This window comes from Lissotriton vulgaris, chromosome 6 (assembly GCF_964263255.1).
Source record: "Lissotriton vulgaris chromosome 6, aLisVul1.2, whole genome shotgun sequence".
NCBI classification, from domain to species: Eukaryota; Metazoa; Chordata; class Amphibia; order Caudata; family Salamandridae; genus Lissotriton; species Lissotriton vulgaris.
Genome location: NC_141694.1, coordinates 1,566,278,326 through 1,566,293,744, shown reverse-complemented (window position 1 = coordinate 1,566,293,744; position 15,419 = coordinate 1,566,278,326). Strand labels below are relative to the sequence as shown.

Genomic DNA, 15,419 nt, shown 5'->3' with positions numbered 1-15,419 from the left:
TGGTTGAAGGAGACGTGGTTGCTGGAGGATAAGACTGGGTCGAGCGTGTGGCCGGCTCGGTGGGTGGGGGTGTTGACCAGTTGCTTGAGTCCAAGGTTGGCGAGGTTGTCTAGCAGGGAGGTGGTGTTGTTGTCCTTGTTGTTCTCCATGTGGAAGTTGAGGTCCCCTAGGAGGATGAAGTCGGAGGAGGCGAGAGTGTGCGGGCTGATGAAGTCTGCAATGGCTTCGCTGAAGTGGGTGCATGGTCCCGGGGGTCTGTAGATGAGGGTACCTCTGAGGGTGGTCTTGGGATCGGTGTGTATCTTAAAGCGGAGGTGCTCAGCGGTGGTGATGGCGTCGTTGTTGTCGGTCGTAATGTGGATGGTGTTTCTGTGGACGATGGCGATGCCACCTCCGGCTTGGTTGACGCGGTCCTTCGAGATGATCTTGTAGCCGTCCGGGATGGCTATTGCGATGTCGGGGGCTGAGGAGGCGTTCATCCAGATTTCCGTGAGGAAGGCGAGGTCCGGCGTTGTGGAGTCAAGGAGGTCCCAGAGTTCCATGGCATGTTTGTGGACGGAGCGGGTGTTGAGCAGGATGCACTTGAGGTGGTTGTTGCTGGTGCCTGGCCTGGCGGGTGCAGTGCTGGTCCGGAGGCAGGTGAACATGCAGGCGCGGCAAGTGAAAGCTCCATGGGTGCGTTTCGGGGTGGCTCGGTAGCAGGCTGGCTGTCAGCCGTTGTTGAGTGCGAGGAGGTTGGTGGCGTCGTAACTCCGTCGGGCTGGGCTGGTTCCGGCGGGGTCCAGGGGTTCTGGCACTGGGCGCAGTCCAGGCGTGGACGGGCGTAGACGGGCTTGCCTTTGGCGTGCCTTCGGCACGCAATCGGCGCGCCCATTGCTCGTGATCGCTGCGCGTACGCGTGGTCTCCACCATAAATGGCGAAGTGGGAGGGAGGAGCAGCTGGGAGGCGGGAGCGGGGCGGCGAATGGGAAGGCGGGAGCGGGTACAGAAAGGAAAAGGGGCGGGCCGCAGGGGAGCAGTGGCGGGGAGCGGGAGAAACGGAGGCGAGGGGGCGAGAAAAAAACACAGCAACAGGTGGCAGAATACGGCAGAGTCACGGGCAGAAATACAATCACACAGTGACAATGGACAGATATAGGCAAGTCACGGGCAGAAATACAAGCACAAATAACAGCAAAAACCGGCGATATTTAGCAGCAGGAGCTTGCGGTAGTGGCGGTGGGGACCTGGATACACTCACGGGGGGGCCGTGCAGTGCGTGGAGCGACTGGCCCTGAGTCAGGGTCAAGGGTCACAGCTCAGCACTGCGCGGTCCCCGCCATAAATGGCCAAGTGGGAGGGAGGAGCAGACAATGGATGATCACAATATGCTAAGAACTACAACCATTTTGATGGATCCACAACCCCAGATTTCCCCGGACCTCAGGTTCCATTCTGCCCTCTGCAACAGGTCCTACAGTAGGGAGCCAATCCTGCTCATTGTCTACCCAGGTACATCATCCCTGCTCCTTCTCTGATGCATGTGAAGTGCCATATTTTATTGTAATGAAGTAGCCAGAGCTGGGAGAGACAACATGATGCAGACAGATGCAGCACAGCGTCTGAAGATTGAGTAAGCCGCTAAGCAATTGGCCGGAGTGGTGCCGCCAGCCAAGAGGAGAATATTTGGGTGAGAACTGGGTACTGGGCATGACTTCAGAGATTTATATCTGTGTCTAGCTCAACGGAATTACTCTGAAAGGGAGGGTTTATGACACATTTAGTCAAGGTCAAATATTTCAACTCACGATTATATTGCATCCAGTACATTTCCTACCACTACATCGTCATGCTAAGCATAATATTATTATTTTTACGTCTGCATCATCCACCCAACCCAATTAACTATTGTATCTTCTGTTATACTTACGATACAGTCCTTAGGTCAAGTAGTAGATGCAATATTATTGTCATGCGATATAATGGATCCAATTTGGAGGGGGTAATTCAAAGGAAGCTGGTATTCTTTATTTTGCAACACTCGTCGTCTCTTACTTGGCATCTGCACATGCATAGAAAGATGTAAAAAATGACCAACTCATACATTAGCTTGCAGTTCGATTCTCCCCTGGAGAAGAACTCTCCTATGGCAGCGGCAGGCGAGTCCTGCTGATCACTTCTTCCATCAATTGTATATCTAGGCTACAATGTGATGAGGGAAATACAGACTGGCCCTTTTAGGTCTTCTTAAACCATAGTATCCCCAGATAAGAATCCTCCTTAGATGCCTTTTACCTGGGGAATCGTTTAATGAAGAACAGCCATGCCAGACCATCCAAGGAACGAGGCTGATGATTTTCAACTCAAATCTATTAGAAATCAGTGGTGTTTCCTCAAGATACTGTTGGTGTTGCATGTGTAAATTAGACCTACTCATCACAGTGCAAGTTGTAATTCTGTAGAAATCAATGAATGAATTAAAGTATCCTACAAAGGCATTGCCTTATTTAGTTTATTATTTATGTTCAAGATGCCCTCAAAAAGATATCCTGTAATACCATTGATAGCTTGAATGGGATAGCGGTCAATAATTATTTGAACCAGATTTGAGTATTTCTGTATAGTATATCACACATCTGATTTAGGAGGTCTGTTTTTGTGGTGTTGAAGTAAGACTCTTTCATAAAGTGGTGACCAATAATGAAACATATATAAGCTCAGTGAAGTTTTGTCCCTTGCAAGACCAACATACTTTCACTCAAGAAGCAGAATACAACTGTGTCTCTTTGACTATGTACTGTATCTAAGCATGAGCGAATTTTGCGGATCTCGCGTTCGCGAATTTTGCGGATTTGCGGATTCGCAATCCGCAAAATCCGCGAATTCCCGCGAATTTGCGGATTTTTTTTTTTTTTGTGTTCGCCCGTGTTTCTGCCAGTTCGCGAGGGTTTTGTACACTTTCGCAAATTGCGAACTTACCTGTCGGGTCGCAAGTTTCGCGAACTTGTTGTTTCTACGTGTCCAGCCTGTTTGGGACACTCTTCTTCATCACTGCCACTCTCTGTCACCACTGCCACTCTCTGACTACTCATGCCACCCTCTGGCCCACCCATGCCACCCTCTGTTTCATCACCACACCCTCTGGTTGTCCAGTGTACATTATTTTCGGCAAAGCAAATCACACCTTCCCTGCCTCAAGTGACCTGAATTAATTTGGGGCTGATTAATGTGTCACAGAATATTTTTTTAGCTGGCACCTGCTTCCTTAGTGCGCCCTGATTAGTGATCTTTTGCACTTGCTAAGTGCTTTCATTGTTGCAAAATTAGTTACAACACCTGCCCTGCCCCAACTGACAATAATGAATTAGGGGCTGATTAATGGATTTTAACTTCCAGCCTGGCTCCTGCTTGTCTCCCTTAGCTGTAATTCAGGACCTTTGTGGCATATGTGTAACTATTCTGAGGTTCAGAGCAGGGTCACATAATAGTTTCAACTGGCAACTGAACTCTGGAGGGGCCCCTCAGGAAGCACTACAGGAAATGGCTACTAATGATGAGCCTGAACTTTTGAACCTGGTAAGTAGTTACTTTCAGTTTTGCTAAAATCGTATTTCTGCAATTTTGCACTTATTCGCGGGGCGCGAACTCACGCGAACTCACGCGAACAGTGCGAGCAGTGCGAGCAAAATCCGCTGCTCGCGGATTTGCGGATTTTGCGGGAGATTCGCAAATCTCGCGGATTGCGGATTTCCCGAAAATCCGCAAAATCCGCGAGCGGAACGGATTTTCCGCCCATGCCTAACTGTATCACATAGTCAAACTGAGGCTGGATATGAGTGGGGAGCAAATTAAGTGCAAATGACTGGTCCTTGGTGAATTACATTGATGGCCGGCCATTAGATAAAATGACTTGTAATGTACCCGATTACTGTTAGCTTGTAATTCTTTGACATCTTAATTCTGTGAAGATTTCCAAAGTGCCATTGATTCCAATCTGAGGCTTTATGCTTTCAGAATAGGTATTACTGTGTATGTTTGTGTTCAGTAATTGACATCAAAATATGAAAACTGTGAGAGGTGTATAGGTCTCTAGGAAAAATAGTTGGCGAGGATTAATACAAGTATTCCCACATCTGCAGTGACTAGCTTTGGCAGAATACTGCATACAATACACAAAACTACACACTTAAAAGTAACATTATCAATTGTGTCGATTCTTGTGAAAACATATTCGAAGAAGCACTACAATTTGTGATAGTGCTGTATCAAACCTCTCTCCAATGCAACAAGTAGGAGCCGAATCACTCCCCAATGCAAGTAAGACATACTGTTAGGCCATAATAGGAACTGCAGACAGAAGGGAGGACTCATAGGGTTCTAAGGCTGTAAATAAATACAAGCATTTGAAATGCAATAGGTCTCACATTAGGAACGTGTGAGCTATTGGTACTGTAAATACCAATTTTTTTAATATGTGTTGACTTTGAAAATATATAAATTAATAACATTGTTATTCACAAAGCCAATAGCTTACACTTTCCTAATGCGAGTCCTGATGATGTGGTTGGGCTGAGTGATGTGGTGGTGTATTAGAGTGATGTGGCGGTGTCCCAGAATGATGTGGTGGTATCACATCCCAGAGTGTTGTGGTGGTGTCCCTGATTGATGTGGTGGTGTCCTTGAGTGATGTGGTGGTGTTCCTGAGTGATGTGGTGGTGTCTGTGAGTGATGTGGTGGTGTCTGTGAGTGATGTGATGGTGTCCCTGAGTGATGTGCTGTTGCCCCTGAGTGATGCCCCCGAGTGATGTGGTGGTGCCCCTGAGTGATTTGGTGTCTCTGAGTGATGTGGTGGTGTCCCTGAGTGATGTGGTGGTGTTCCAGATTGATGTGGTGGTGTCCCAGAGTGATGTGATGGTGTCCCAGAGTGATGTGGTGATGTCCTATAGTGATGTGGTGGTGCCCTAGAGTGATATGGTGGTGTCCCTGAGTGATGTGGTGGTGTTGTGAGGGGTGCAGCAATGTGAGGCGTGCAGTAGTGTGAGGCGTGCAGCAGTGTGTGGCGTGCAGCAGTGGGCAGCATGCATCAGTGTGAGTAATGCAGCAGTGTGCAGCTGTGTGAGGTGTGCAGCAGTGCAAGGCGGGCAGCAGTGTGAGGTGTGCAGCAGTGTGCAGCATGCAGCAGTATGAGTAATGCAGCAATGTGCAGCGAGCAGCGTTATGAGGCGTGCAGCAGTTTGAGGCATGCAGCAGTATGTGGCGTGCAGCAGTGTGAGACGTGCTGCAGTGTGTGGCATGCAGCATGCAGCGGCATGCAGCATGCAGCAGTGTGAGGCATGCAGCAGTGTGTGGCGTGCAGCAGTGTGTGGTGTGCAGCAGGGTGAGGTATGCAGCAGTGTGAGGCGTGAAGTGTGCAGCAGTGTGAGGCATGCATCAGTGTATGGCGTGCAGCGTGCAGCAGTGTGAGGCGTGCAGCAGTGTGTGGCTTGCAGCAGTGTGAGGCGTGCAGCAGTGTGTGGCGTTCAGCTTGCAGCAGTGTGATGCGTGCAGCAGTGTGTGGTGTGCAGCGTCCAGCAGTGTGTGGCGTGCAGCAGTGTGTGGCGTGCAGCACTGTGTGGCGTGCAGCAGTGTGTGGCGTGCAGCAGTGTGTGGCATGCAGCAGTGTGAGGCGTGCAGCAGTGTGTGGCGTGCAGAAGTGTGTGGCATGCAGCAGTGTGTGGCATGCAGCAGTGCGTGGCGTGCAGCAGTGTGTGGCATGCAGCAGTGTGTGGCGTGCAGCAGTGTGTGGCGTGCAGCAGTGTGAGGCGTGCAGCAGTGTGAGGCGTGCAGCAGTGTGTGGCGTGCAGCAGTGTGTGGCGTGCAGCAGTGTGTGGCGTGCATCTGTGTGAGGCATGCAGCAATGTGAGGCGTGCAGCAGTGTGTGGCGTGCAGCAGTGTGGCGTGCAGCAGTGTGTGGCGTGTAGCATTGTGAGGCATGCAGCAGTGTGAGGCGTGCAGCAGTGTGTGGCGTGCAGCGTGCAGCAATGTGAGACCTGCAGCAGTGTGTGGCGTGCAGCTGTGTGTGGCATGCAGCTGTGTGAGGCGTGCAGCAGTGTGTGGCGTGCAGCAGTGTGTGGTGTGGTCTGTGTGCGAGGGAGCCAGTGTGTGTGGTCTGTGTGAAAGGGGGGCAGTGTGAGTGGTCTAATGGAGAGGGGTGTAAGCATGTAAAGACAGCCAGATGCGAGACTGGATAAAAGTGCTGTTTGTGGAGAAAGTGTTTTTGTTTTGCATACAAAATATAAGAAGGAAAGGATCGGTGGAGGTAGATACGGTGGAGGTAGATACCAGTGGGAGGCGAAAACAGGGCTTTGGAAAAGGAAAAGTGCTACTTATGACAGAGAGAAAGAAAGAAGATAAAAGGACAGCGCGAATCAAGAGGAAGAGAGATAGGAAGAGACAGGGTGAGAGGATTGAGTTTGAGTTTGAGTTTCAAAATACTTCTTAAGCGCACGTACACCTAGCGGTGTCATGGCGCTGTACAGTACAGGTTTACGGGGAAAAGGCTTGTGTCAAAAGGAAAGTTTTCAGTGTCTTGCGGAAGAGTGAATACTGGGGACAGGATCTCAAATGAGCCGGGAGGGAGTTCCAGAAGGCAGGGGTGAGTGTGGAAAATTTGGATACTCCCCACTTTTTACGTTTGAAACGAGGGACTACGAGCAATTGTTGGGTGGAAGAACGCAGCTCCCTGGGAGGAACATAAGAATGAATTTCAGAAGTGATAAAAGCGGGGGCTGAGCCGGACCGGGCATTGAAGATAATGCATCCTAGTTTGAACTGGGCTCGTTCAGGGATGGGGAGCCAGTGTAAGGTCTTAAGGAGGGGAGGATGAGGAATGTTAGAAACAGGAGAAGAAATGGGTACATAAAATTAAGAAAATGTAAAGTGATAATTGAAAAAATAGAAAGCTACATGCAATGAAGCGGGAAAAGACGTAATGGAAAGGAAGACAATAGTCAGGTAGTATGCTAAAGAAGGGAAGGTGGAACATGTAGTGCTCTTGTAATAGTAAGAGACATAATGGTGATGCGAGTGTGCCTGTCCACACGTTACAGGAAATGAAGAGACAAAGTCAAACCCAGCATACAGCGCAAAAATGCGTGCCTAGAGACCTTTCAGCTGTGGTGAGCGCTACGTAAAGGGTCAGTATTAGAAAACACGAGGACCCCCAAGCCTCCCCACTGCAGAGGGCTCATTGAAGCCTCCCCAGGCCGGCGGGGCCCACATAAGCAATTCTTTAAAAGCTCTGCCGAATTCCACCAGAAGTAAGTCATTTGTTTTTGTGCGCCATAAATTGCAGTTTACTTCTGCAACTGAGTCCCTTTAATAAGCAGAGAGCATCATTAAATGGAAAAAACACATCAAGCAACCCATGCAATTACTGAGTGACTAGGCAAACCTCCCACACCCACCCTCCCAGGAGAAAGCACAATGAATTCCTCTTTATTGCTCTCCTTGCTGTGCTTTTTAGTCCCAACCATGTACTTACCTGATTTGTCTGCAAATAGTCAAGCGAAGGACGGTGGGCTCCATTGTAGGCCTCAAATGCGCAACCTGGTTCTGTATTCCATGACCATGTTAAGGTTTCTTATAAATTGTAATGAGTGGCAATCAAGGCAACACCGATACTGCACCAGCATGGGACACTAATTACACGAAACTGGGAGAAATCTGAACAGCCACGAAAGTGAAAGCGCCAGGATGAGCCGGCAAGGCGACGGCGAGCATGCTAATGTAAACAAGCGTGCACGTGTCCCTTATTACAACACATTCTGAAAGACAAGCGTTTACCTTATGCGCTGAAAGTGCAAAGGGACCTATCTATCCCAGATTCTGGCCATGGCACATATGTTGGCATGGGGGAGGTGGGGGGCGCGATGAAGCACTGATGCACTGCTCGCTGTAGTGAAGCGACCCCCCCTGCTGCCAAAGGAAGAGCAGGTGAGGCCTGGGCCCACCCCCAGCCTACAGCAGGGCCAGCATTTGATAAGGGTGGTGTACTGTCTAATTAAAGGGCTGTCAAAAAGCAAATTATGCACCGCAATGTGGCATGTTGTGTGGCGGCAATACTTTATTATTTTATGATATATATATTTTTTTTTTACAATATTAACACTGCCTGAGCAGAGGCAACTGCAGGGAAGGGGCCTCTCAATGCGCGGCATCACAGGAACTGCGTTTTTAATAATTTTGGTTCTGTTTGAGCAATGGATTATGCGGCAAGTGCTGCAAATCCATAACTATGCGTATAATGCTGTGACTGCAGAATCGCATAATTGGAGGCACTAATTGCAACCCATGTTCTCAGCAGTTCAGGTAAATTACAGCTTGGGGAGCTGACTTCCTAACGAACATTAATTACCATTGAATTTAACATAGATTGAAGCACTCCACTTGTAATAGCCCAAATTTAGCTTAGTCCATACAAAAAGACATCCAAAAAGTTTCCATGAAGATTTTCTTCTTTTATTTCTTTTTTTGTTCAGATCCAATCCCAACCAACGCGTTTCGCCGAGGTTATTAAATACCTCTCGGCTTCGTCAGGGCTGGCAATAAAACAAAATAATATGCTTTTACCAGTATGTACATTTCCATAGATTTGAAAAAAAGGATAGAGCCCCACATGGCCCATTAGAAAACCTGTGTCCATATTTACAACAGGAGTGAGTACATGCAAATTCAAACAATAACAACCAATTGATCAACACAAGAACAGATTCCAGTGTATAAAAAAAACACCTGCCTTCACCCCTTTGGTGAACACTGTTCATGCACATTGCAAGTGACAAAGACATCGTGTGAATTTGCTCCCACAATTCCTTATAATCCATTAACTACCAGATTTATGTACCAATGTTTTACCTTATCTTCAAATTGAACCTGCCTAAAAGGGGAGACAGATCCTTACTCTCAAGTTTTGGCAAGAGGACAGACTTAAATATATTACAATCCTATTCAATGCATTGTTCATGTAGATATATCATATTGCATACCTCCAGTTTTTCACGCGGGTGCTTTTATGTATTATCTGTTGCAATTTAGCTTGGCGGAGGGAATAATATCCTTATACTTGCAAGTCCTAAAAGAAAATACGTATCCATGTGTAAAAGCAACTCTTAACATCCCTAATGGCTTATTTACCTCTGAATCCTGACATTACTAAAAGTTTACATAATTTAAAGTCTCACCTGCACTTCTATCTAAAGTCTCCAAATTGATTTCACTTGTATATGTCTCCTTCTATCACAATTACCGCAATCCACTCTTCCTAAATGTAAAGAGCCATCATCAGATAACCAACTCTTATAGCCTGATTACATTAGCTGTAAACCTATTTACGTCAGTTCATTAAAACTCATACCTGTCGTTCTCTGCTTAGTGCTGATTTGAACACATTTCCACTCCGCTGCCCTTCATAAGTCTGCACCCATTCTCTGTTAATCAAAAGCGCGTCATTAATATTTCAAAATCATGACCGCTTTCTATCATGTTCCAAATCTTATATCATTGGCGCCCTTACCTCTCTTCTCGAACTGGCGTCCCGTGTACAGGCAGCGCCATCACCTCGTCTCGCGCCCGTTATGTGGCGTCCCTAGACATCAAAAAGGGACTACCCCGTAAAAATCTAAGCGCCATCTTAGAGTGGGGTTAAACTAACCTCGGCGTTTCTTTTCTGTTCGGTTACCAAATATTGTAACCGTTAGCGCCCTTACCTCATTCGTCAAACTGGCGTCCCGTGTACAGGTAACGCCACCAGCTTGTCTCATGCCCGTTGTGTGGTGTCCCTAGATGTCAAGAAAGGACTACCTCCGTAAAAAACCTGAGCGCCATTTTAGAATGGGGATAAACTTTACTCAGCGTCTCTTCTCTGTCCTGTTATCAAATCTAGAACTCCATTTATGCTCTTTAGTATTTATAAAATTGCAATTCATGAGTCAGTTTACGAATTTATCTGCCCCATATTCTCATATTCAGCACAAACATTTATAATGTTTGTGTGGTAATAATTACTCTACTGCATCTGTCTCTCTTCAATTACTACTACTGTTCATACAGTCCCACTCTAATTTGGATCTCAAATATCTTCCACATTAAAATATTAGTTTTCTGTGTCTTCAAATACATTCTATATCAAGAATCCAATATTAGCCACATAGCAATGGTATTATTATCAGCTATCATTTTTCATAGTTACCAAAATATGATGACATAATTCCGATTGATATCATATTAACCATATAAGTTCCTAAAGTCTGCTAATCCCCTAAAAAGAATTCCAACTCCCGATCAAAATTCAAGCCGTCCTCCACGGCCCGCAATTTCATAATCCATCTTGCCTCTTGCCTCCTCAATTTCAGTTCTCTGTTACCTCCTCTAGGGTCCACATTCACATGATCAATTCCATAAAACTTAAAGTTTTTACTCTGATCCTGCTTTTTACATGTATGTACATGTTCTGCTATTGGATACCTCATGTCGTTATTTTTCACCGCTCTCAAGTGTTCACTCACTCTATATTTTAGCATGCGAATTGTGCTGCCCACATACATTTTTGAACATTTGCACTCTCTGACATAAATCACAAATTTCGTGCTACAGGTTATGTTGGTTCTTATTTCATAGTCCTTACTATTCGGCACTTGAAAAGCCTTTGTCTTATCTTTGGCATGCCTGCACATCCCACAATGTCTACATTTATAGAAACCCTTCGAATGCTCATCCAACCAAGTAACTTGCTGTTTTTCTATCGGGTAACTGGGGCTTAATACTGTCCCTAAGGTCTTCCCTTTTCTGTAGGTGATCTGAGGTCTCCCTCCCACAAAATCACAGAGCATCCTATCCATTCTCAGGACATTCCAATGTCTTATCATGCTCTCCAATAACACCTTACTCAGTGGAGTGTAGCTGGTAATTAATCTTACTGGTTGGTCTTCCTTGTTCACTCTCAATTTGGGTTTCAATGTCTCACTTCTTTCAACGTTCTTCACTCTCCGTGTGGCTGCCATAATATTTCTCTTACCATAACCTCTTGTCAAAAATCTTTTTTCCATATCACTTATACATTCAACAAAATTTTTATTTTCGTTACAGTTTCGCCTAGCTCTTAACATTTCACCAAATGGAATTCCTCTTATTTGGTGAGGCGGGTGAGCACTCTTCGCATGCAGAATTGCATTGCATGAGGTTGGCTTGCGATACAGTCTACTCTCTATGCATTCATTCTTAACATACAGTTCCAGATCTAAAAAAGCAATACTAGTAGTACTATCATTAGTGGTGAATCTAATGTTCATGTCATTATTGTTCAAATATTCATAAAATTCAGTCAAAGACTGCTTTGATCCAGTCCATACCATTATACAATCGTCAATGAACCTACCTCAAAACAGGATAGATTCAATCCATTTACTTGCTCCAGGGCCCCAAACAACCTTTTCTTCTAACCAACCCATGAATATATTGGCATAGGCTGGAGAAAATTTGGAGCCCATAGCCACCCCTTGTTTCTGCTTGTACCACTCATTTTTGAACAGAAAGTAATTATTATCCAATATTAATTCTGTCATAGCCAAAATCATCTGTGTATGGTGCCAATGAGTGGCTGGTTTTTAGAGAAAAAATGGTCTAGAGCCTTGAGTCCTAACTCATTTCTAATACTCGTATATAACGAGATCACGTCTAGAGTTACCAATGTCATCCCTGGTTCCCATTTGATGTCTCCCAGGATATTCAAAATATGCTGTGTATCCTTAATGAAGGAGGGCAAGTTCATCATGATCGGTTGAAGGCAGACATCCACAAACTGTGAGAGTCGTTCCGTTGGCCCTCCTATGCCTGATACTATTGGCCTCCCTGGTGCAAAGCGTAGGCCTTTGTGAATTTTTGGCAAAATATACAAACATGGGTATCGAGGACGATTCACCTGCAGAAAAAGATATTCATCCTCATCTAATAGACCCATATCACGCCACTGTTTCAGATGATTATTTATCTTGCTAGTAAGGGAAAATATAGGGTTATGAACTACCTTCTCATAACATATGTTGTCACTTAACTGTGAAAAGATTTCACACTCATAATCTACCTTGTTCATAACCACTATATTTCCTCCCTTATCAGCTTTTCTGATAATTAATTCCGTATCATTCATTAGAGTATTCAGGGCGTCTCTTTCTAATCTTGTCAAATTATCTTTCAAATGACCTCCTGGGAGAGATCTTTTCGTTTGTTTATCTAAATCTAAGGTCACCAGCTTATGAAATACCTCAATATTGTTACCACTTGTCAGGTTAGGTGACCATTTAGATTTGCTCTTAAGGCCACTTGATATGGATAAGTCCGGCCCGATCTCTAGGTCCTCAAGAACCTTAGCCATTGTTATAGGATCTTCCTCTTTTTCTGTGATTGTTAAAAGAGACACTGTGTCTTGAATATTCCCAATTGTACAAAATTCAGACACGCCGCCAGATACTTGCGTAGTCACATTTTTATTGGTCTTTGGATTCATAGCAAAGTGCTTTTTCAGTTTTAGTCTCCTAATGTATTTGAATAAATCTATTTTTACATTACAGACATCACCTCTCTCAACAGGGCAAAAGCTTAAACCCTTAGTAAGCAAATCAGTCATATGTTTAGTTAAAGGAGTCTTAGATAGATTCACCACTTCTATCTCATTATTTGTTTCCACTATTGTGCTTTCTTGTCCCAAGACCTCAGCTTCATTCCTGCCCGCCCTCCTGCGTCTGCCTGCTTTCCCTCCTCTTCTGGTTTTTGGGGACCTGGGCGCCTCATCTGTTCTCGATTCGCTCTCTTCATTCTGTTTACTTCTAAAGAGAAGGACGAGTTCCCTAAAGGGTGAGCTTGCCCTGCCGCTGATCCCGAGGCTCCCTCATATTCACTTCCACTAGTAGGGATACTGCTCAAAGAGGTACTGCTTGAGCTTAGAGATGCAGCTTGTTGCTGTTGCTTATTCCTATCACTCTGCATTAAATGATCATATCTCTTGGAGAATGTGAAAATTCTCCCACTACTATAATCTACCTCATCTCGTTTAAGCTTACGCGCTTTCCTCTGCTTGATATCATTCTGATGGTTATTTTAGACATCTTTAAGACATCTTTAAGAATCTCATAATTTTTGGCGGTTGGGTCAGGAAGATTGAGATCAATTATTTCTGCCTCTAATTGAGCAATTTCAGCCTGAAGCTTTACCACTTTCCTAACAGAATTCTCAATTAATATATCCATTAGTCTCATTGAACTTGAAACAAGCTCTTTCTCCCATGCTCCTAACAGATCGTCATCAAGATCATCAAAGGTTGGCATAATCTGAGAACGGAGACCCCTTGGTATTCTATTTAACTTTGCATATTGCTTGAGGGTCGCCCCGTCCCACCATTTAGACATTTCTGATTTTTTCAATCTTTCTAATTTGATGAACTTGGCCCGTAGTCCTATATCTTTTGGTTGTGTCACACTTCTAATTGCTTGAGTGACTGAACTACCCTTGCACAGGTTTTCAAACAGTTCTGCGGCTACTTTATCCCTATCACTGTTGTCACTCATTTTGTTACTGATTATGTGGTGCCCTCTGAGCAGCCCTCCAATACAAATGAATTAAACTTTGGGTGCAGTTGGAGATTACCAGCGCTCTAGAAGTAAGTGGAATACTTCTAGAGCGCTGGTAATCTCCAACTGCACCCAAAGTTTAATTAATTACCATTGCTTTGGGGGCTTGGACACCTCTGTAAGCCTCCGGCAAGATTCCTCCAGTTGGGCCAGTGTGTTTGGGGCGGAAGCGGCGGCTTAGCAGGATCCTGAACAAAGGGGTGAGCAGGCTGGGCCGTCGGGCGTGCCCGTTGCTTCCCGACTGATGGTGCTGGGTCACGCGCTCACAGGATGGTGCCAGGCCCCACGTAGAGCCGGAGTACCCTGAAGCAAAAAAAGTTGTAAAAGAGATCATTGTAAATAAATGAAATGCGGGTCTCAACTTGATAGATTTAAAATGCCTCCTAACCAATGTGCCTGCGTCAATGCACTGCAAGTACCCGTGCAAAAATAACAAACAAACAAAAAATTCTCTGTAATTGTACAACAAGACGGAAAAAGTGAAAGCAGGGGTGTACACTGAAGAAACAAGAGAAAGAGAGATAGGAAGAGACTGGGGGAGAGGATGAGGAATGTTAGAAACAGGAGAAGAAATGGGTACATAAAATGAAGAAAATGTAAGGTGATAATTGAAAAAAGAGGAAGCTACGTGCAATGAAGCGGGAAAAGACATAATGGAAAGGAAGAAAAACATGGGGATGGGTAAATAAAATAACAAGTTCTCGTCATTGCTGTGGCGGGGGAGTGCATTACTTTGAAGTCAGCAATTACACAGTTTATTGACCTCCGCGGGCCAGGTATGTGGCTGCGGCACAGGGGCGGCTGGGGAGGACCTAGACACGGTGTGGGAGGAGGGGGCTGGAGACGCGAGACACGGCCAGACCAACGCGAGAGCAGGGAAAGACACAGTATAGGGAGAGAAGCGCATTCCTTTGAAGTCTGATGCGGCGGGCGGGGGGAGCGGCAGCCTTTGAAGTCTGATGCGAGGCACAGACAAATGGTGGTGTGTCACGTGGCTGGTTTGTGCACACGCATAGATCACATGACCTGTGTCTAATCCACCGTTTTGGTATACTTTTCGGACCGCTTACTAGAATCTCGACAAACAAGCATTGCTAAAGCAATGCTTTAGGTCGAGACCTAAAAAACTGCATTGATAGGTAGAAATTCAAGCATTAGCAAAGGAAATAGGTCTGGAATTTTTATACCAATACATGCAGCGTTATGACAGTAGAGCGCGGCAGCTGGAGGGAGCCAGCAGAAGCCTCAGAGTTCTATCATTTTAAAGTAGTCCCTCACACAGGTCACTGCAAGCACTCGAACGGGTGCGCAAGGGTACATGCAAAGACCCATTAGCATTTGGTGAGAGATGGATTCTCCACTGGATTGAGCCAAGACGTGATTGACAAAGTCTCAAGCCACTGATTGAAAGAAGTAGGTCAGAGAAAACCAGTGAGTGTAATGAGCAGACCCAACGCCCACTCTATGTTTATTGTTAGCAAAATATCTGTGTGGCATCTGTGCAGTCAAAACCCAGGCCTAAAAAGGAACTAACCCAGGCTAATATGTGAAGAAATATCTCAGCAGGGTCATAGTGAAGTTTCCCTTTAGATTATGAAATAATTCATTGACACAGCGGTGAGTGATGTGTGAGGAAAAGTAACTGTAGCGGATTTCACTGCGGTTATATTGGTTCCTGCCAGTACGAATCTACGTGCCCTGGCAACACAAGAACAAACGCCAAAACGCATTGTAGAAACAAAAGCCTTAACAGTAAGAGATTGTACCTAATGAATCATT

The 15,419-nt window shown here is 45.5% G+C and overlaps 1 protein-coding gene across 1 annotated transcript in view; it reads left to right on the top strand.

Annotated features, from left to right (window-relative positions):
- PLEK (pleckstrin) overlaps positions 1-15,419 on the top strand; it is a 322,392-nt gene that overhangs the window by 10,193 nt on the left and 296,780 nt on the right. The window lies entirely within an intron of this gene.